Source organism: Alnus glutinosa, chromosome 10 (genome assembly GCF_958979055.1).
Source record: "Alnus glutinosa chromosome 10, dhAlnGlut1.1, whole genome shotgun sequence".
NCBI lineage: Eukaryota > Viridiplantae > Streptophyta > Magnoliopsida > Fagales > Betulaceae > Alnus > Alnus glutinosa.
This window is the reverse complement of record NC_084895.1, coordinates 21,537,292-21,561,169: the sequence shown is the minus strand read 5'-3', so window position 1 is coordinate 21,561,169 and position 23,878 is coordinate 21,537,292. Positions and strand designations below refer to the sequence as shown.

The 23,878-nt window shown below is 34.4% G+C and overlaps 1 long non-coding RNA gene across 1 annotated transcript; it reads right to left on the bottom strand.

Moving 5' to 3' along the window:
* Positions 1–9,192: 9,192 nt before the first annotated feature.
* Positions 9,193–16,561, bottom strand: LOC133879522 (uncharacterized). The gene is made up of 3 exons (XR_009902108.1): positions 16,432–16,561; positions 11,140–11,208; positions 9,193–9,492 (listed from the first exon to the last, which is right to left on the bottom strand). It is a non-coding gene; the product is annotated as an uncharacterized LOC133879522 (long non-coding RNA).
* Positions 16,562–23,878: the final 7,317 nt, after the last annotated feature.

Sequence of the window (23,878 nt, the reverse complement as noted above, 5' to 3'; positions counted from 1 at the left end):
AATTTTTGACAAGATTTAATGAAAAAAATTCTAACATAGAGTTGAAATTTAAAAAAAAATAAAAAAAATTGAAAGAATGATACCTTAAATTGACATTTTTTAAAATTTGAGTACTTAATTGCAAAAGTAATGAAAGGTCAGGAGTTATAAATGAAATTTTCTCTAAATTTAATTAATATTTAATATATTTTTTAAAACCAAATTAATAATTAAGTATAACATTTTTTTTTTATAAGTACAATTAAGTATAACAGTTGGATATACTTTAATTGGTTTTGGAAAGACCATGTTTCAGGAGAAATCACTGCATTAAAAAAAGAAAAGAAAAAAAGAGTTAATTATTATTTTGGTTTGTGAATAACTGTGCGCTAAATAACAGTGTTACATATATTAGAGTAATGTTTCTTGCACAACTTGTACACAATTATCTATAATCATAACTAATAAACATAATCCAACTTCTTAGCCAGTTTCCAATCAAAATAATATTATAGCTCAATAAAGTTCATCTACATAAACAAACACATAATAATAAAGAAAATAAGATTATATCCTAACAAATAACATGATATAGCCTCCCCACTAATTAAGCATCGATCACCATTAATTATTAACATAAAGGAAAGTGGTAATTACCCTTTTTTTTTTTAAAAAAAAAAAACACAGAATAAGAAATAGATGGAGTTGAAAATTTAAATTTATATGGGTTAGGTAGATCAATTGCGAATTAAGCAGGTTGACCCAACTCCATTTATTTATTGAGTCGATCCAATTTGACCCAAATCTTATTACACTAAATTTTAACTCATTAATTTAGTGACAAGTTCACACATCGTATTAAAAGTTATCAATTCTAAAATAGATGATAGATCCTCAATCATCTTCTATCTAAAAGGATCAGAAGACCATGGATAATAATAGTAAGGGCAGAAAGAGGGGCACTTTGTCCAAATAGGTTCCTTATCCGAATAGGATTTGGATCGAAACCAACTGGAGATGAGCCGATATCGATCATTTATAAATGGAGGGCAAAATTGTCAAATTATCTCCAACCGGAGAGGATCCGTATTCATCCGAATGGCCCTATTTGGGTGAGTCCTTGCTCGGGCAGGCAGAGATACCCTTGTTAAAAAAGAAAAAAAGAACAAAAAACTATCACAGAATTCCTGTCCAATGGCACGTATCATTGTGTTTAGGAAAAAAGCTCCTTGGGTCATTTTCGAGGTGAATGTTTGATTCCTATCATTTTCTTTCAAAAAAACGTGTCTCACACCTCCAACTGCCCCACATCCATCTTCACAAAACAAAATATAGAATGTGGCAAAATTAGGGATAATTGCACCGTTGGTCCTTGTGGTATGCCATAATTATTTTTCATTCCCTATGGTTTAAAAAGTTCATGAGAGATCCCTGTGTTATGCAATAATTACAAATCGATCCCTGGCGTTAAATTCTATTAAAATTTTTAACAGATTCCGTCAAATGCCACTCAGCACCACGTGTCGTCATCTTATTGGTGACACGTGGCTCTGACATGTCCAATCTTAATAAAATAATATAAATTTATTAAAAAATAAACAAAAATACTTATTTTTTTTTTAAAAAAAAAATTCAAAAAAAAAAACACAAAAAAAAGAAAAAACAAAAATGGGGCAAGGGGGGTGGCCAGGCCACCCCCAGCCAATGGGGGTGGCCGTGCGCCACCCCCCAGAGGCCGCCGGGGGTGGCGCGCGGCCACCCCCAGGCCATTGGGGGTGGCCATAAGATGACGACACGTGGCGCTGACATTTTCAATATTAATAAAATAATATAAATTTATTAAAAAATAAACAAAAATAATTTTTTTTTTTTTTTTAAAAAAAAAAAATTAAAAAATAAAAACACAAAAAAAAAAAAAAAAAAAAAAAAAACAAAAATGGGGCAAGGGGGTGGCTTTCGGGCCACCCACGGCCACTGGGGGTGGCTGCGCGCCACCCCCAGAGGCCGCCTGGGGGTGGCTGCGCGCCACCCCCAGAGGCCGCCTGGGGGTGGCCCAGCCACCCCAAGATTGTCCTTTTTCTTTTCTTTTTTTTTTCTTTTTTTTTTTTTTTTTTTAAGTTTATTTTTTTTCAATAAATTTATATTTTTTTATTAAGATGGACACGTGTCGCCAATAAGATGGCAACACGTGTCGCTAATGTGTAAGGCTAACAGATTCCGTTAAAATTGTGGACAGAAAATGGACCTAGGGAGTATAACGTAATTATTGCATAACACAGGGATCTCTCATGAACTTTTTAAACCATAGGGAATGAAAAATAATTATGGCATACCACAGTGATCAACGGTACAATTGTCCCGCAAAATTAAGGGCCATGTACCAGATAGAGTTCTTCCACCATGCCCATGTTCTAAAGATATACCTATAAGTTCCTGGACCAATCATAGCACTACGTTTATGCGTAAGGACCAGTACTATGTATATGTAAAGTTTTTTCAATTCCAGATATTGTGGGCTTGTTTGGCCATGCCTTATGGTTAATTGTTTTTGTTTTAAGCAAAAAGTAAAGGAATAATTGCACCGTTGGGGTACCCCTTCTACCATGCGCGCCCATGTTCTAAAGTATATACCTATAAGTTCCTGGACCATATATATATATATATGCGTAAGGACCAATACAAAATTAAGGGCCATGTACCAGATAGAGTTCTTCTACCATGCCCATGTTCTAAAGCCTATACCTATTAAGTCCCTGGACCATATATATATGTAGCGTAAGGACCAGTACTATGTATGTGTAAAGTTTTTTCAATTCTAGATATTTTGGGCTTGTTTGGCCATGCCTTATGGTTAATGCAGTGGTGATTCTTACATAACAGTTGACATGGATTCTACTCTATGTGTCTACACTTTGCACTACATATGCACAACTGTTGTGTAGGAGTCATTTATCTATGGTTAATTGTTTTCATTTTTTATTTTAAGCAAAAAGTAAAAATATCGTACAACTCAAAACACTGAAGGAATGGGGTTTTGAAGGGGACATAAATTTATTCCAAATTGTGATTTTCTTCAACCCAATGTATTAAATTGTTATGTTTTTCTTAGTAAGTGAGAAACGCATAATTTTTTTTAAAAGAACCATAAAAAAAGCATGTACGTGCGCTTCTCATATGTTCAAGAGAATCGATACACAACAATTTTATAGACTGAATTAAAAGAAATTCCTTCAACTTAGTTTGGAGGAAATTTCCGTCTTAATTTAGGTATGGTGTAAAATAACTATAATTTGGGCCGTGTATCTTAAATCATGAAAAGCCTAAACTACGACAAAATAAAAGAGAAAAGGAGGAGGTAGCTTGCCCCGTACGTGTGCGAGCCACAAGAGTGGCACCAAGGGGTGTGTTTTGAACACCCCAAGCTGACGACCACTCCTATTAATTAGTCATTAGGGTACAAGATGCACCCCTTTTTCTTCTCTTTTTTTTTTTTTTTTTTTTTTCTTGAATGTACTTTCGTAATTTGGACGTTCATTTTTCAATGAGAAATGTTATATATGTGCCATCAAGTTCAAATTTTTAAGTATACGTTTTCTAACGTGACACTAAAAACTACTTTTGAATCCAATAATAATTAAACTTAAAAGTATCGACTTAGGAATATACATAGCACTTCTCTTTCAAAATTAAAACTAGGATTTGGAACTATTATTTACAGCCCATGTAATATATATCCCCGATTATTAGTGTGGGTGAGGAAAAAAAACAAATCCAAAAGTCAAGATGAAGACGAGAATAATTAATAAACTATTTTGCATGGTGGTCTCCATGCAGCCTTAAGTCTCTAGGAGCCGTAAGCATCTCAAAAGGATGGTCATGTTATTGTGTGTGTGTGTGTGTGTTTTTTTTTTTTTAATGAATATATAACTCTATGTTATTGTCATTATCATTATCATTACTTTACTTCTCTTGTAGATCTGATCTGTTAGCTAATTTTATTTGATAATATTTTGCAAACAAATGCCTCACATCCTTTGAGGCATGCAGTTGATTAACTGTTTTAGTTGTTCTATCTTTAACTCGAGCATAGCAAAGAAATGGTGGTAACATTACTCACGATGAAAATTCATGCATGGAACACTGCAACTTTGAGGATAAATGAGTTTGACGGACAGGTTCGAATTACGGAAGAGATGATCTGTAGGATAGAGTGTGAAACTCAAAGAAAGTATAAAAGAGCGTAAAAAGCTCATTACTTAACATGCAGATAGCGGATAATAACCGCAATAATTGCGCGAATACGGCTAGTAAACACATCATACAGATATAGATGTAGATGTTAATATCCAAAAGTACCCGCATTTTGCGGATGCGGCTGCAGATATTGTAAAATAATCACATTTGCATGTACACCCTTACATAACTACAATAGCGTTTTCTTAAACTATTTCCATTTTTAGGAAATTTTATGTTTGAAACAACCGAATTTCAAAAATCTATTTGAAAAGGGGTAATATGTTTAATATCTTCCAAAATTTTCTTTATAAGAAATTACTTAATTTTTCGTTATTAACGAAAAATGCTTCAGAAATCTTTGAGATATCACTTTTATGAAATCGCTTCCTAACGTGAAAATTTGATCAATTTACTCCCTAGCTAAGGTTAGAACTATTATCAAATACATTATTCCGTTTATCGATCTTCTACTAAATTTTTAACGGTGTTGCCATGTCATACCCAATCAAAAGGCGACACGTTAAAAAAATAAAAAGAAAAAAGATAATTAAAATTAAAATTATAAATATAAATATAAAAAGAAAATAAAAAGTTTTTAGGGTGTGGTTGGACCACCACCTCCAAATTTTCCAAAGGAGTGGCCAAACCACCTCGAATTTCAAAAAAGAAAACTTAGCCTTGTACGTTTTTATTTTACACCGAATATTTTCTTGAAGAATTATTTTATGAAGAGATGATTTTAGTCTTTAAAATATTTGAATATCAATCTCATTGATCTCATAAGTATCATACCAAATCCCATCAATCCAATAGCTTTTTCGAGAAATACAAGACATCTAAGTCATATAAGTAAAGAGATCTATTCATTGATAAGAAAAAGAAGAAATAAAAAAAGGTGAAAGGTGATTGGATTGATGATAAAATAGAATCCAGGGGTTTCGAACAGAGATTCGATTGATAATAAAGAAAGAGATGTTTTGGTTAAGTTTTCCACCTTAAAGATAGAAAAAAATGATTGATCAAATTCTATTGAATCTTACTCATAGTGATCATTTATTAAATCTTTTATCATGACTTTTGATCGCTGCATACATTAATCAACTACTGTTCGAATAACATTTTTTGCTGTGGTTTGGATCCTTGAATCCGCAGGAACCAGTGGAGGACCAAGAAATTACCGGAACTCGTACATCTATAATAGTCACAATGTTATTGTTGAAACTTAAACTTGCTTGGACATGAATAACGCCTTTTGGTATTCTACGCGCACTCTTACGTAAACCCCATTACTAAATTGGTCCCAGTTACTCTTCGGGGTGGATTGGAAGAAGAGAGAAGATTCTTGAACGATGAAAAGGATCCAACGACTTCAAAAGAATTGAACGAGTAGCCGTATGAGGTAGGCCTGTACAAGCGGTTACGGTTAGCGGTTATTGGTTCAAACTGCTAATCACAACTGCTTAAAGCGGTTATTAGATTTTAAAAATCGCAACCGCTCCACTTAGGCTGTTAGCGGTTATTAAAACCTTCTAACCGACAGTTGATAACTGCTTTTTAAAGCCCCATAATCTTCAAAGAACCTAGAATTAAAAGCCATATTTGCTTCTTCCAGCAACCATTTATGTCATGGGTTGACCAAAACTTTGTTCATCTTGTGCTGTTGCTGATGGTGGATTCATCCTTGTCCAAATCCAAGACTGAAACATGCTCTATGTTGTCCATGCCCATTCTCACCCACCAAACCCACAAACCCAAAAACACCCACTCCATTCTCATCCACAAAGTGAGTTAACTCACAAACTCATAAACACCCACTACATATAAACTAAAATCAGACTCAAAATCCCTAAAGCAGGGTCAGTAGTTGCATGGTTGCATAAAATAAAGTGAAGAGAGTAGAGAGAGAGAGAGAGAGAGAGAGAGAGAGAGAAAGTTGGATAATGGGTGCTAACGTCGTGGTAAAGAGAATGAGTTGTGGAAAATATGATGAAACCCTATTTTGATATTTTCATGTTGTGGAAAATCTACATAAAACTACGTCGTTTTCATGTTATTTTTTTATTTATTTTTTTATATTAAATATATAATATAAATATTTATATTATTTATATATAAGGGTAAGCGGTTATTAATCGTCCACCCCTACGTGATTAGCGATTTTTTATAACTGCCTTAAAAAATTATGCAGTTGGTGGCTGAGGGGCGGTTATAACCTCCCCATTTGTACATGCCTAGTATGAGATGAAAATCTCATGTAAGGTTCATTGTCGGAATCTAGCAACAGTAGTCGGAATCCGATGAAAATGGCCGGAATCCTACCAGCCAGTGGCGAAATCTCGTCACCAATGATTTTTCGCCGTTGATATTTTTTCGTACGTGCCAAATGCCAGAAAATATTTTAAGGGAAATCATTTTTTCTAAAAAATGATTTCGCTGAAAATATTTTACGATGAAAAACAGTTTACGTTAAAACAAACAGAGCATTAATGTTGTTCTATTTTTTTTTTTTTTTTGTGAAGACCAAAAATGTTGACAAAAAAAGATTTTGGGTAAAGTTTATTTCACCAATATTGTATCTCATTCATAAAATCACAAATTGCCTTGAAGAGGTAGATCGACAAATAACAAATTAATTAAATAAATACATAAAGAGTTTGTAAAATTGTTATATGTTGAAAAATTAAGGGTTACATACATTTTCCTTCCATGACATATCACTTATTTATAAGTTGTCTCCATGAACTCACACATGTCACACTTTGACGCATTGAACTATCATTTTGTTACGAAAACTTCAATTGTTGGGGAATGTCGTTAAATTAGACAGAATACACCTTTGTTAGGTTAAATCTCGTTAAAGAAATTAAATACCCTCAAATAAATAAAAAAACCTAAAAAAAAAAACATGTATAAAAAAAAATTATTTTAACTTAAAAAAAGGTTGGTTCTCGAATCATGCTTAGGGGTGGCAAAACCATTCCCAGGTGTTTGGACTTTGGGTGGTTCGGTCACCCCTGAATTACACAAATATCCCAAGAAAAAAAAAAAAAAAAACTGTTGGGGTGGATTGACGACCTTCAAATATCATACGAGGTGGCGGAACTACTCCTTGGGCGATGGTTTGCCAACCCCGAACAACTTGAGGTTGGTTCGGCCACCATCCTCAGGTGTTGAGTGAATGGTTTTTTTTTTTTTTTTTTTTTTTTTGAAATTCTAAATTTAAGGGTATTTATGTAAATTTAGTTTTTAAACTTATGGTATTCTTGTCAATTTTTTTTTTAACGATTTTGTCTAACGGATGAGGATTTTTGTAACAAAATGGTAGTTCAATACGGCTAAGTGTGACAAGTGTTAGTTCATGAGGCAACTTGATCGAAATCACGTGGTAGTTCATGGGAAAAATGTATTTAACCAAACATTTAGGTATAAAACAGAATTGGAATGAAAATGTCTGCTATGTCACATTGAAAAGTTGTATGATCTTATATATCAAGGAGCCACTTATATACTTTCTTGAAAGTACAAAGATTTAATTTTCTCTAAACAAGATTAGAAGAATGTATCACTACAAAAAATCTGCTATTTTTGGACAGTTTTAAACCATCCAGAACATGTGACAAAACGTCAGGAATCAATTCCTGACAGTTTATGCTGAACGATTTAAAATTGTCCGGAATATAGCGTTGGGAAAATTAATTCTGGACGGTTTGGTCAAAACCGTAAGGAGTTCTTGACGGTTTGGGCAAAACCGTCTAGAATTGATTCTGGATGGCTTTGCCCAAACTGTCCAGAATCATTAATTATTATTATTATTATTATAAATTCATCGAAAATCACTGGGTTCATCTCCTGGGTCTCTAAAAATCCTTCACAAATCACTAGGTTCATCTCCCGACTATTCTACATGATTCTTGTCCATTTCTCTTGATTTCTTAGGATTTTTCTTCGTCTGTATACTGTCTCTTTGTCTTCAACCGATTTCCCTTCCTCTTCATTCGATTTCCCTTCTTCTGTAGCAGTCGTTGTCTTCGGTGTACGTTTGTCTTTGTCTCGTCCGAAGGATTTGCCCAATAATTAACTCAAAACGTAACAACGAAGACCCAAATATTTCACCCAATTTTAGTAACCCAAAAGATGACCCAAAAAACTAACAACGAAATCACACCCATAAAGCAAATCCATGCTAAAAATAAGACCCAAAAATCAACAACGAGAATAAGGGAAAGATTTGGGGGAACCAGAAATGGTACCTTTTTTGCCAGAGATTTTTCAACTGTACCGGTGGTGGTGGTCGACTGTGCTCAGTTGGTGGATGGTGGTCGGTGGGGTGGAGGGAGGAGTTGGAGAGAGGAAGGTGGGAAAGATTGGAGGGAAAAATTTTGGGGAAGAAAGAATGGCTGAAGCATTCTTATCCTGGTTTTCAAATTTTTTTATTTTTGGATTTTTTTTCTTTAAAGAAGGGATTTGAGTGAATTAACGGACAGTTTGGGACCAAACTGTCTGTAAATTTAGTCTTTCCAGACGGTTTGGTCAAACCCTCTGTAAATTTACATTTCTAGACGGTTTTGTCCAGGCCGTCTGTAAATTTACATTTATAGATGGTTTGTCCCAAACCGTCAACAAATTTCACGATGGTTTTAAAAAGAAATAGGAGCGATTTCTTTTTTTACTGACGATTTTCAAAAAATCGTCTGTAAATTTTTTAATTCCTGACGTTTTTCAAAAAGCATCATTAAAATTTAATTCTAGACGGTTTCTAAAACCGTCAAGAATTAGTCTCTTGTCTCTCTCTTTTTTTTTTTTTTTTTTTTTTTTTAGTGTATTTAAAATGTATGTGATTCTATATATATATACACACTTTTAATTCTTACATTCTTTTTAATAGAGCATGAAACTCTCACACCTATTTTGAACAAATATTAATTTAATCAACCCAATTTAGAATATATATATATATATATATATATATATACACACACTTTTAATTCTTACATTCTTTTTAATAGAGCATGAAACTCTCACACCTATTTTGAACAAATATTAATTTAATCAACCCAATTTAGAAAAAAAAAAAAAACTTTATTCAAAGCATAAAACAGAATTTCAAAATTTTAGGCTGGGAATGGGATACGCCCCAAGCCTAATCTGGTTCCACCCATCCCATTAAAGGACCATACCGTGTAATAAAACAGATATATATTTTATGACGGTTCTTAGAGGAAAATGAGAGTCACATCGATCGATCCAATCCAACAAAGTTTTCGGCTGGCTTGGTTTCTAGAAGATCAAACAAAGGTTGTGTAAAAATCCAAACAAAATGGCAAGAGATGCACAATATGCATGGAACAACAAATGAACGTGGAAGAAGGTACCTATCTATAATTAATCCAAACACAACCCTCTCGATCTTAGCACTTTGCATCAAAAGTTTCATTTTCATCCAACAAAAAAATTAAAGAAAAAAAGGGACCACTAATCCTATGACTATCAAGTGTCACCCATAGTCTAGTGGGGATGTCAACAGACAGTAGGCATCGATTAGTGTAAAGCTGACATGATGCACGGCGGTGAATCAAAGATCGGTTTGGATTATGACACAACTGTGACTTGGGACGGTGGCCTGTGGTGCAAACTGGTGGCCAGAATTTTACATGGTCCCACGTCGGTGGTCTTCCTTTCAATCCCTAGCTTGGAAGTTTGCTGGGTAAGAAAGTGAAAACTATGGCCCAAATTTTAACTGGACGAGAGCAGTTTGAGAGCCTCTATCACACTACGTACAGATGTCACAGCCCCAGTCCCACGATTAGGTTATAACAAAAGGTGAGAAACATGTGTACGTGAGACAAATGTATGTATGAAACGCATGCTAATAGCAACTAAATTTGTGTTGTATCATGTATATATATCCATCCTCAATTGACAAGCGATTTAAGATAGACAATGACACTTTAATGACAATGACTTGATATTAACTTCTTTTTTTGAGATACGTGTTTCGTTTGTGAAGTCCTAACCTATTGCAGGACACGTGTTTAAATTTCAATAAGTGGAGTTTCAACTTGAACTGGACCCATGGTTTATAAATTAAACCTTTAGTTTTGTTTGATTGAAAAAGGCTCTTAAAATAAACAGAATGCCCCCTCCCGACGGTCCTGATGTCTCCTCACCTCTAATATTTTTTACTGCTTTTTATTTTTTTTTTTGTCTTTTTGTTTGGGGTTTTGTCATCCACGCATCTCTTCTCCATTTCTGTCGGTCTACTCTCTTCCACCCAACCATGACGTACGTGCGTGATCGCTACATGCGCCACCGTTATCATAGGTCTTTTAGAGTACGTAGATCGATATCCCTGTGGTCCCTTTACTCTTTTCCGAAGAACTCTTTTGGTCTAGTTAAAGTTAGAAGACCTAATATTTTGCTTCAGTAATTAAGATGATTTGGGTTGTACATGTGAACTGAAGTATGAGTACAAACAGATATACATATATTATTTTGGCCAAATTGGTTTATATTATTATTAAAGTAAAAGTTGAAAATTGTTGTAAAAAGCAAACAAAATAATAATATATAGAAGGTAGTAGTTGAATTATTGTCGACGATTGTTAGGGTCTCTGAAGCATTTCTGGCAACCATTGTCAAACGATATAAAACAAGTTTTTTCAATATCTTTTGAACATGTTTCCCGTGTTTCTTCTCACTCGATTTCAACCATGGAATAAACCTTTAGTCAATAATCGTTAATTTTATTTCATCAACTCAAAAATTAAGGACTTAACTTGCGGCTGGAGAACACCCATATATATATATTCTTCATAAAGGGCAAGGTCCTACTTCTTTCGGTCAATATATATATATATATATATATATTCAGGGTTTGATAAATTCCTCATTAATGGTTGTCAAGTAGGGTTATTGGAATCTTACCCGTTCCCGTGCACGTATAAGCTAGCAAGCACGTACAGCTGAGCTGACAGCCCAATCCTTTTCTGCCTCCTGGAAGAAAGCAAGAGTCAAGCTGATATTGTTGCGACACCAAGAAATCAAAATAAGCCTTCGATCACAATCACTACCGAACTTGGACTTTGAAATTGGAATGTATGATAAGGTGAAGTCAAAATCAAATCTAATTGCAGATTAAAGAGCAGGCGTTCATACATGTGAAAACCATACCATCACAAGCATACAAAAAGTCACCTAAACAACACTTTGTTTTTAGTAATGTTGTTTAGTATACTGCGCTAGCTATATGAATGTTATACAATTGAGATGGTGTGATAATTAAAATAAACCTTTGTGTATATTTTTTTTTTACCAGTGCTTATTTTTATTGTCACATCATCAAACTATATATATAGTAGTCATATACCAGTCTACTAAATAAAATTTGAATTGTACTAACCTACATGTTCATCCCCACATGAAGCAATGAAAAAAGAGAAACTTTTAAAGTTTGACAAAGAACTCTCTCATCCTCTTTTTTCTCTACCACTCGTAAGGGGAGAGAGAGGAAAAAATTTGACTTTCAAAAATAGCATGGCCGACTACTCTTTTAGTGGCCGCTTACGGAGAAATTACACTTAACCTTCTGAACTGACATATAATTTGTCATCACCTCATCAAACTTAAAAGAAGTGACAATTGGCGCTCTAAAATACCCAATACTTTTATTTTCCCCACATTTTTTAGCATTTTCTATTAATTTGAATGGAAAATGCATAATGTGACCCACACTTAATTGACTCGTTGTAGTCATAATTTGCTGCCAAAGGAATTTGTACTCTTTTCTAACCATGAAGATTTGTAATACATCAATAGCCGACATAAGTTCAACCAGAGACCTGCTCAACGGGTGGAATTTCTACAATATTCCTATTCATTCACCACCAAGCATAAATCTGGCGTCCAAAAGAAGGTGACTATGCTGTTATTAGTCAAAGACACTTCCTTAACTACCACAATAAAGTTTAGCACAACTTTTGAGAAGAGATACACACCTAATTAAAGTCTTCAATTTATATATATATATATATATATATATATATATATATATATATGCAGGGATATCATGTGTTTTATCATGTGTTAAAACAAAAAACTTAAACTTATTGTGGATTGTTGCTGGCACTGCACGCATAAATAATAGTGAAAAGATGTAGGTTAGAGAATAATAAGCGCATGTTCTTTAAATAATGAAGCAGGAATATCTTCTTCGATCTCTCACATAAATCGTAGATATATATCACCATGAATTTACCCTTGGGGTTACTGTTATGGGAGAGAAAATAGTGTTGCTATCAAAATATGATATAATTATTCTGAAAAATTGTAAATTAAATACTAAGAAAGTAACATTTTAATACTCTTTGAACAAGTACTAATCACATTTGATGTAATACCCCGCCCAAACGCGTGACTAACGGAAAATTTAAGAATACTTTAATGAACCCAAAGAGTAAGTTTAGTCAAGGGAGGATGAATAGAAATAATGATCAAGACAGAGATTAGACGTAAGGTAATCGGAACGAAAAAAGAAAAAGAAAAAGGGATTTAAAACACTTACGAGTTCTGACCTAGAGGCCTCATTGAACGAGACAATGCATTTGAAGGATGCCAAGTTGATTTAATTCCGTTTGAATGGGACACGAGCCATCGTTTGTCCTTGCATGCGACTCCAATGAGTCTAAAAGTGTAGGAAGTGAAGGGTTAAACCTTGAAAACCCTAGAAAGGCCATTCCCTCTCATTTCCTTCATCTAGAGAGAGAGAGAGAGAGAGAGGGGGGGGGGGACAGAAGAAAAGAGGAATTTTTGAGGGTTTTGGAGTCAAGGCCGAGCCAATCTCCCCAAGGGTAAGAGATATATCTCAACCCTAACTCTACAATTTCGTGTTGATCTATGTGCTGGCAATTTCTTGTGTAAGTGTGTACGAGTGCGTTTAGGGTGAGTGGTGTTGTACGTAGATCAAGTAAAAGAATAGCTTTTTAACAAGAAAAACTTCTAACTTTAAAAGAGACATGGAACCTTTAGGGAGTTTAAAGTCACCTAATGGACTAAAATCAATGTAGGGGTGTGTTTATGTTTAGGTCTTTAAGTTATTTTTAGAGTGTTGGTTAAAGGACAAAGATGTGAGAGGGAGAAGAGTTAAGATCTTTAGGCTTAGGGGACAAGCTAATTTTTTAACCTTAAAATGAAGTTAATCGGGGTAATGAAGGTAACTTTAGGATTTTAGGTTGCTTGAGTAATACAAAAGGGGTGAAAAATGGGAGTTTGGACGACTAGAGACTCGGAGAAGACAAATTGTGGTGTTGTCGTTCGAGCGTAGATTACAGACATTCGGACGGAGTTCAGTCCCGTGCAAACTCCGCTCTAACGAGGAAGCTTAATTGTTCGAACAACCGTTCGAATCGCGTTTGAAGGCAACTAGGGCAGAATGCAGAATTTTAAAGGTTTAGGCACTAGATTAGGGTTTATAATTTGGGAGACTTGACTAATAATATGGTGTACATTTGCAGACGAATGAGCTAAGAATTTCAAGGAGACTTTCTCGAGGAACTTTACATGCAAGGTAAGTTAACACACATGAAAACGTACACCAAATGATGACTTTTGCAAGCATGTTTATTTTGGTAGCAATAAAAGCATATTTTTGAAATACCATATTTTACTATGATGCGAGCCTTAAATCTAAACTTAAACTCATTTTTTACTGCATCGTTATCACATTGTTATTTTGTACAAGAAAATGAAAATATTAGAACTTAACTACATGGCCAGCCACTAGAAAATAGAAATGTGAAATTGTCATTGAAAAGCATTATTGTGGCATGTGCATTCTAAGTTATATAGACTTGACTGATCTATGACCAAATTGTTAGTTGCACACTCGATTTGAGTGCTATTAGCCTGCAAAACCACCTATGGGATGGGGCTACCAATTGTGGGTATATCTAAGTTGAGTGAGTCACTTAGGGTTGAACCTGATCGATCAACTAGGGTATCCTACTATGTGCATCGCCCAAGGCAATAGGGTTGTACTAGAGGTCCTATGAGATGCGCAAATCTCAGTATAAGAGGGTTAAGGGTACAGATAAACCATATAGATGAGAGTAATAAAATAAATGAACATCTACATATATGTATATATCGGCATATTTTGATTAGATAATTGATTTATACATAAAAACATGTTTGAGTGTTCGATTTTTTGAAATTTGAATTCAACTATAATTTAGTGAGCGAATTCCTAGGCAAATAAAGTTGAAAAAGATGTTTGAATAGTTTGACTTTCTAAGATAAAATTAAAAAAAATGAGATAAAATCTGATTTGTTTTTTAAAAACTCGAACACTGTAACAAATAGAATTAAGATTCTTCTTGTTCCCAAACATACCTAAGTGTTATTGCCTCCAATTGTTTATACAAATCATGTTGTCTAACAAATTATAAAGCATCAATTGAGATATTTGTAAAGTTACCACTTTTGATACATCAATGCAGGAAACACTTTTACTTACATGTTTATAAAAGGGGGTTGGCTCACCCCCCATGAGTGTGTTATGTGCCTGTTTTATTTATTAAGTCGTTTACTTATTTGTGTTTATTTCCACCTGTAAAGATTTTACAGAGGAGCTAACTCTAAGAGTCAAATAAGAGAACTCAGAGGTAGATGCAATTGCCTACTTAGTTTTGTAAACGACTTTCAATACTTAATATTCTTTTTGGGGATATAATAGACTTAATTACTATGTAGTGCTTGTGAATTAATGGAGTCATCACTTAGACTTAAATTATGATGGTGATGAATGTTATGTAATGATTATGATATTATGCGACAATTTCTTAGTAGATGCTCTGGTTGTGATATCTAATGTTGGTAGTTCTAAAAAAAAAAAACCCAATTTTAATTTGTTTCTTATTTTATGTTTAAGGTATTAATAGTGACAAAGTCAGTTGGTCATACATCGAGCCCTGGATCAACAATGCCTACAAGGTAGAGAGGAAAGAAAGGTCAAAGTGACCCGTCGCTAGTCCAGCGGGACATCACTTTGAGGCCTAAGTTAGTGACTCAGTGAATGGCTTTGAGAAGAAAGTAAGCGGAAAGAGTGAAAGTGTTTGGCTAGAATAAATGAGTGTACCTCTCAATGATCTAGCCTCTTTTTTTTTTTTTATAAAGTGGTTCCCGTGCACAGTCGATTGAGGGAGAGGCTTGGAGCTAACAGAATTTGATTTTATGGCTCCCACTCTCTTAGCTCACGCTTCTGTCATTTTTTAGTTATAACGGAATGCCAGTAATCCAAGTAACAAGGGCTAAGATATTATGAAAACAACTTTTTATGCTCCATGCACCTGCTCATCTATGATAAATCTAGTCCAATTGACCTAATTGAGTTAGGTCTGACCAACCTAGATTAGCTCAAACTAGGTCGACCTAACATAGATGACGTTCGGTTGCCTTGTAGGCTTCATTGCCCGTGGGCCTAGCTTAATTAGGTCGTATTGAAGATGGGCCGGTTTAATAACTAAGGGAAGCCTACTTCCAAGGAGAGGTTTATTATATATGGTACACCACATAAAAACACTCCAAATTAATTTGGAGATGTTACAATTACCAAAAGGCCTAATGAGGCCTAATGATGAAGTGAACCAACTAATTATTTGCCTGTCCACCCCCCCCCCCCCCCCACACACACACACACACACACACACCACCAAACCTCCAAACCCTAGTTATGTCGGTACAACTCGATTATTCTATCTACTTTGACTTCTTTTTCATGAAGTTGCTACGTGTAATTTCTTTTCTTGCAGTCGTTTTCTAAGCGCGGTGTGGTGTGCATCGATCTGTCATGGTGGTGGCTGCACCAACTTTCTCAGAGAGAAGAACATTTGCAGGAACACGTGGGGCAGCTGTATGTCTTAGGAAAGGGTCTACCCTAAACTACTGCACCCACTTCGATGATCATATTCTTCCACAAATTAAACCCTGGCCTCCATGCATCTACACTTGTTAATTAGGTGGTTTTGCATGCATGCTTCACTATAAATGCCCAAAACCATAATTTAATCACTATTTTATCAAGTGACATTATAATAAGAAAACTCATATATATATATATACACACACACACACATAATGTCATAATCAAAGCTAATTAAAATCAAACAATCATAAAATTGAAGGGAAAATCTAAGTAGAAAAGAGGGTTAGAAGTTGATATACCCCAGATTTGGTTCTTTGGTCGTCTCCTTGGCTGCTCCCGAGACTCATGGGGATCCAGTACGTCTTCCCATCATCGGATCATCCAATCTCTTTTTGTTCTTTCAAAGAAAAGAACAAAAAGAAAAAAGAAAAAAAAGCCTTATTTGATCTGGGTGCGTGCTACTGTATATGCATCTGCCTTTGTGGTCCGTTGGATCACGTTCTTATCTTCTTTACCTGTCTACACACATGGCTTCTTGAATGTGCCACTAATAAATGATTGTCTGCATGGTCCAGCCCACAATCCAAATCCCGAAATGATTAAGGCAGAAGTGTTCAATAATTGGTCAGTTGGTCAGTTTTCGTGCTTATCCAGACCAAAAATGGTACTTGCTTTACACTTTTACTGTATGTTCTTCGGGCATACTATTACTGAGTGAGCATGCTATGTCAGCTCACTCAGTTAATGCGAGAGTCATCATTAATTCTTGAATTATTTTTTTTTTTTTAAAAAAAAATTATATATATATTACTTTTTTATCTTACTTATTCTTGATGTTGACGTGTCGCTTAACAGAATTTGTCAAAATTTTTAACGAAATTTGACTTTAAAAAGCGATTTGTAAATTAAGCTAACTATTAGGATATCTGAATTAATTTTGATATTAGAATGAGCGATTTATAATTTAGGCCGAACAATTTTCACAAAAAAATTACAAACTTCTTTATACAATCACATTTTATTACTATTTTTTTTTTTTTTAAAAAAATTACTCTTCAAAATTTTTAAACAAACCCTCCCATCAATCACATTTGGACAGTGGTATATGCACTACAAGTATACAACTCTACATTACATTAAAATGAAGTCCACATATGTAAGTCCCTCGATATGTCTTGAAGTTATATATTTATAATGCACTTATTGTAATCGTAGCATTTCCCGTCACATTTATATCTACAAGAGAAGCCGTTTACGATTTGTACTTTTCCTCTTCACTGAGCTCCAAAACGCTCAGACTGATTACTGCGGGACCAAAAAGCCGAATAAAACTGGATCGGACACCTGGATAGACCAGTACAAGCCCAAAGTAGTCTTTGGATCCGACGGTCTAGAAACAGTTCAACACTCATTGTTGGGCTTGATCTTTGACTTTCACCCTCTGAAGCCTAAGTTGTAAGGTTGTCCTATTGTCCCAAAAAAACTAAAACGAAAAAACTAAATAATAAATAGATAGGGTAATTTTAGTTTTTCAATGGTCAAAATAAAGATATTTGTAAAATATTTTGGTCAAATTTAATTTTTCAAACGGTCAAGACTAATAGATAGGACTAAATAATAACAGATTGATAGATTGAATAACATCATGACAGTTGTTAGTTTGTGATGCTTTATAAAAAATGACTGTTAGTTTAGAAAGGCTAAATAATATTTAACTCTTAGAAAAAAAAAAACCTTGCTAGGCAGGGACCCACAACCAAGTGTGGGAGGGTTCTTTTCACTATTTTTATTCTTTTTTTAATTTTTATCTTATGCATGGTATTTTCGTTATTCTGGGTCACGTGAAATGTCCATTATATTGATCCATCCATTGGGATTTTACAAAAAATCCTAACGAAATGAGGACATAACAATTTGAGTGGTAGATTGAGAGTTAAGTGTAGTTTTCTCCAAAATAAAATAAATACTTTAGAGACGGAGGCAAACCATGGTATATTGAGAAGATTTTTCTAAGCAAACCCGAATTAGCATCCAGAATTGAATCCCTATAGCCTAAGAACGTTTGGAATATTCCCAATTGATGAAACTCAAAGATAAAAAGGATTTTGTTATTATTATTCAAAACATTTCAATTTAGTGCACGAGCTGATATTGTGGAATCTATAATGTAGGCTTAAGAACAATACAAGTCCTCTTTTATCTTCATTAAGTTGGGGGGCCAGAATGACTTGTATTGTGCCTTGATACATTGTTGACAACGAAAGTAATGGCGTTTTTTTCTTTCTTTCAACTTCATTGGACTATATAATCCAAATGTCATCGAATTTTTCAAGCTGTAGATAAGAGGATCTTTTAAGTCATATTTATATTTATCAAATATATTTAATTCAAATGCTCATTCTCTACATGCTTTTAATAACAATTAATTTAGCTTTTATTTGATTCGAGAACTCCTTATTGTCTTGTCGGAAGATACTCATTAGTCTCCATCTGGGCAAAAAAATTGTTTTGAACAGTTAGCTTACCACATGGATGTATAGATCTGTTTAGTACAAGTGCAAACCACAAGATCCTTGGCTATCCTTTCTCCTTTCTATTTTAAAAATGTCAAACCTCTTTCTTCACGTTATCAAACATTTTTATTTAACGAAGAACGCCCATTTATTTAATTTTGTTAATAAGATGGGCTTAACACTGTAAGGGTGAAAAGACGGTTGCAAACAATAGTTATTGGTTAAAACCGCTAATCGTAACTGCCTAATGATTATAAAAAACCGACAAATTGCTTCCGCCAACTGCCTATCTACCTTTTTTTGGGGACTATTTTGTTATTGGTGTCTAACGCCGATTGCCGATCAACCAAAAATAAATAGTACATGCACATCGTTAACCACAAAAATAAGGCACAAATATTCAGATTTAAGACCTAAAAATAACATCCGAGACAGATCCGAGGTCTCCTTGGCTGATATACCCCAGATTTGGTTCTTAATTTGGTCGTCTCCTTGGCTGCTCCCAAGACTCATGGGGATCCAGTACTCGTCACATCATCCAATCTATTTTTGTTCTTTCAAAGAAAAAAGAAGAAAAAGAAAAGAAGAAGCCTTATTTGATCTGGGTGCTACTATATGCATCTGCCTTTGTGGTCCGTTGGATCAAGTTCTTAATTTCTTCCTTACCTGTCCACACACGTGGCTTCTTGGGTGTACCACTACTAAATGATTGTCTGCATGGTCCAGCCCACAATTCAAATCCCGAAACGATTAAGACAGAAGCGTTCATTAATTGGTCGATTGGTTAGTTTTCGTGCTTATCGATCCAGGCCAAAAATGGTACCCTACCTTTTTTTTTTATTTTTTCAATTCCGATTGATGTAAGGTGGTTGTCGGTAGCTTGGTATTGAATATTTCAAATATAAATAATATTTTGAATATATTTATAAATTTTAAGGTAATGAAAATATATTTGGATGTTGAATATAATTTAGATTTTTTTTGAATATGTGTTTGAATGTTAAATTTTTTAAATTGAAAAAAAAATGTTTTATAATGATAGAAAGTGATTGAAAATGATTGGATTATATGAAAAGTGTGTATAATGATTGATATTATGAAAATAAGTATTAATTTTAAAAAAATTATTAAAACTAATAAAAAAAAAACTAAAAAAAAATTAAAATTTAAAACTAAAAAACCTAAAATTTTATTTTTATTTTTATTTTTGAAAAAGAAAAAATATAATGTTTTGGGGTGGCCCCCACCGTGGGGAGGGGAGTGGCCTTCAAGCCACCCCCAAAAATGGCTGATGCCACCTCTGGGGTGGCTTGTAGGCCACCCCGACCCTTAGAAGTGGCGGCACGCCACCCCCCAATCCCCTAGGGGTGGTTTTCGAGCCACCCCGAAATTCATTTGGGGAGGCCCGAAAGTTACCCGTAGGGCTCAAGGGGTGGCCCACGACCACCCCCGGCCATTGATGGTAGCCGCGCAGCCACCCTTGGCCCCAAGGGTGGCCTTCAGGCAACCCCTAAGGCTTAGGGGTGGCTCGAAAGCCACCCTTAGGGGTCGTGGGGTGGCGCGCGGCCACCCCCAAGGGCTGGGGTGGCCTGCGAGCTATCCCCCGACCCAAAAGCCACCCCATTTTCCTATTTTTCTTTAAAAAAAAAAAATTAATTTTTTGTAGTTTACTTTTTTATTTCTTTAAGAAATATGCTAAAAACTCAAAATATTCTACTGAACAACCGGTTTTAGAGTAGCATTTAATGCTACAAAACTCAAAAGTCACGCCTCTTCTAACTGCTAGCATAGAAAGAACAAAATTCACGCATCTATCATTTCACCTCGAAATTCAAATTAAATTTAAACTATATTCAAACAGTTGTCGGGTTTTATTCCATTTGGTTACGGGTTGCGAGTTTTCGAATAAAAATCCAATTTAAATATTGAATAATATTCGAACTAAACAGACCATAGAGCATGCTATCTCAATAGAGTATGATAAAATAATGTAAAATAACATTTTTTTTATTATATTTTCATCTCATTGGTTAATGTGGCAATCTTCATCAATTCTTGAATTATTATTTTTTTAAAAAAAAAACAAAAATGTTATATATTACTTTCTTATATTACCTATTTCATTGGGCTTTCGGCCCTTCAATAAATCCTTGTTAAGTTATACTATAGTCTATACCTCCATTCCAATTTTATTTTACTGGCATGGGCTGATGTGTGACTATCGATCAACATTTTTTTTTAAAATAATAGTCGATTTAAAGATTGATGAATGCTATAACATCAGTTCAATTAGATAGACTATTTTTCTTTCTCACTTTCCCTACTTCTTCCATTTATGAGGGGCCTTTTTTTTTTAAAAAAAAGTTTCGTAGTAATAATGGGCAACGGTATTATGCCTAAGTAGTAGACACACGTAATAAATAAGAGAATTTCCCAATTCTGATTCAAACAGTATACAGACACCATTTGATAAACAACTCCACCACCCTCTCATGTTTTTAAACCCTTTTTTTCTTTCTTTCTTTCTCATTTTTTTTTTTTTTTTTTTTTCACTTTTTCTATTACATCTATCATTTTTTACTACTATTAAAATAAAAATAAAAATATTACAAAACAATTTTTTATTTTTTCACTTTTTCATAAAAAAAAAAAGAGAAAAAATTGCACAGTTGATCATTGTGGTTGGCCTGAATTACAAATCATTCCCTCTAGTGTCAAAATTAATTTAAAGATCTATATGGTTGGCTTAATTTACAAATAGTTTCCTGAAGTCAAATTCCGTTGAAAATTTTGACTAGGCTTGGCAATTTTGACAAGACTCGCGAATCCGACACGAACACGACACGAATATATAGGGTTTGGGTTTAGGCTTTAACCCGTTTATGACCCGTCAACCCCTTTATGACACATTTATGACCCGTTTGTGACTCGATAGCCTGTTTATGACACGTTTATGACCCATCAACCCGTTTACGATGCGTTAATGATATATATATATATATATTTTTTTATCAACTTAGCTAAATAGATTGACACCCCAACCTGACGGGTTGACACTGCAATCCGAATTGCCAAGCTTAATTTTGACATATTCTATTAGGCGTCACATCAGCGTCAATAAAATAGTGATACGTCATAAGTGTTGATCCTAATGAAAAAATATAAATCAATCAAAAATATAAATAAATAAAATTTATTTTTCTCCTACAAGAGAATCGGTTTACGATTTGTACTTTTCTTCTTCACTGAGCTCCAAAACACTGAGACTGATAACTGCGGGACCAAAAGCCGAATAAGACTGGACCGGACACCTGGATAGACCAGTGCAAGCCCAAAGTAGTCTTTGGATCCGACGGTCTAGAAATAGTTCAACACTCACTGTTGGGCTTCATCTTTGACTTTCCACCCTCTGAAGCCTAAGTTGTAAGGTTGTCCTCTTGTCCTAAAAAACTAAAAGGAAAAATTAATTAATAAATACAAAAGATAAAATTAGTTTTTCAATGGTCAAAATAAGGGTATTTTTAAAACATTTTGATCAAATTTGATTTTCCATCGAGATTGACATATGAGGCTAAATAATAAAAGATTAATAGTTTGAAGGGCCAAATCATAACACTTAGGGGTGGGCGTCGGTTCAGTAGGCGGTTAAGTCGGTTAACTGACTTTTGTCGGAATGCAGTTGATGAATTTATTTCAGTTAAGTCGGTTAAGCAGTTAATAGGCGGTCGGTTAAGTCGGTTAAGCGGTTAATAGGCGGTCGGTTAAGTTGGTAAAGCGATTAATAAGCGGTCGGTTAAGTCGGTAAAGCGGTTAATAGGCGGTCGATTAAGTCGGTTAACATTCGGTTAAAATGAGTAATGAAACGACGTCGTTTTGATTTTTTTAAAGGAAAAAAAAAAAAAAAAAAAAAAAAGATCAAACGTTTCGTTCTTACTAAAACGACGTCGTTTCGTTTTATGTCGGTTCGGTTAATCAGTCGGAATAGAAGGCAGTTCGGTTGCCGATCCGGCTTTCGGAATAAAATTTTGTACCGACTACCGAACCGAAATTAGTCGGTAAAATCGGTAGGCAGTTGATGGCGGTTCGGTAAGCGGTCGGTAGGTGGTTAAGCGGATAATTTGCCCACCCTTAATAACACTTGTTAGTTCGTGGTGCTTCATAAATAATGAATGTTAGTTTAGGAGGACTAAATAATGAAGGTGGCCCATAGCCAGTTGTGCGAGGGTTCTTTTTGCTATTTTTATTTTTTATATTTTATATTTTAGCTTTTCTTAATTTTTATCTTATGTATGATATGTTTGTTATTCAGGGTCACGTGAAATGTCCATTATACTCCATCCACTAGGATTTCACATAAAATCTTAACGAAATGGGAACATGACAGCTTGAGTGGTAGATTAAGAGTTAAGTGTAGTTTTTTCCAAAATAAAATAAATACTTTAGAGATGAAGGCAAACCATGGTATATTGAGAAGATTTTTCTAAGTAAACCCGAATTAGTATCAAGAAATGAATCCCTATAGCTAGCATAAGAACGTTTGGAATCCCAATTGATCATGAAACTCAAAGATAAAAAGGGTTTTGTTATTATTATTATTATTATTATCCAAAACACCTCAATTTGGTGCACCATCGAGCTGATATTGTGATTTATTAAGACACTAATTCAAATAAAAACCCAAACACTTATCCAAAGAGAAGTGTATTGTGGAGTACTCTATAGTGTAGGCTTCAGAATCATACAAGTCCTCTCTTATCATCATTGTGGTGGGGGGGGGGGCATAATAACTTGTATTGTGCTTTGATACATTGTCCGTTGACAACGAAAGTAATGGCTTTTTTCTGTCTTTCAACTTCATTGGACTATATAATCCAATCCAAATGTCATCGAATTTTTCAAGTTGTAGATAAGAGGATCTTTTAAGTCATATTTATATTTATATTTATCAAATATATTTAATTCAAATGCTCATTCTCTACATGTTTTTAATAACAATTAATTTAGCTTTTATTTGATTCGAGAACTCCTTATTGTCTTGTCGGAAGATACTCATTAGTCTCCATCTGGACAAAAAAATGTTTTGAATAGTTAGCTTACCCACATGGGTCTATGGATCTGTTTAAGTGTGCAAACCACATGATGCTCCATTTGCCTATCCTTTCTCTTTACTTTTTTTAAAAAATCAAACTTCTTTCTTCACGTTAACAAACATTGATGGGCCCGGTATGCAATA